Genomic DNA, 485 nt, shown 5'->3' with positions numbered 1-485 from the left:
ATGAAATTTCAGTTTAAAAGAGGGGTATTAAAAAGAAAATTTAAAAAAAAAAAAAAAAAAAGAATGAATGAAAGAAAGAAAGAAAACCTTAAAAGGAGCAGTCCAAAAAGCAAGAAGGGAACAGGCAGCTTGGATGCTGTTAAAAAATACTATATTAAAATCCCAGGTAAAAGTTCTGCCATAATTTGAAAAGAAATAAATGTGGTGCAAAAAGGCCATTTCACGGCGCAATAGGAACATTGAGGATGCTATCACTGGGAGTAAGTTAATGTTTAAAAAATGGGAAGCTTACCCAAATTAGGAGAACATGAAACCCATAAAGTATGGCAAATCAACCATATACCAGAAATTAAAAGGACTAAAAAAGTATATGAGTTGAGCCTTGCAAAGGCTGATAGTAAATAGTCCCTTTATGTAGCAAAGGCAGGAAGCCGACTACTTTGTTGACAAATAAGTAAAAGTGCACTCAGGGAAGACAAGGAAAC

This window comes from Egretta garzetta, unplaced genomic scaffold (assembly GCF_000687185.1).
Source record: "Egretta garzetta isolate BGI_Z169 unplaced genomic scaffold, ASM68718v1 scaffold154, whole genome shotgun sequence".
Lineage (NCBI taxonomy): Eukaryota > Metazoa > Chordata > Aves > Pelecaniformes > Ardeidae > Egretta > Egretta garzetta.
This window is presented reverse-complemented; position numbering follows the sequence as displayed.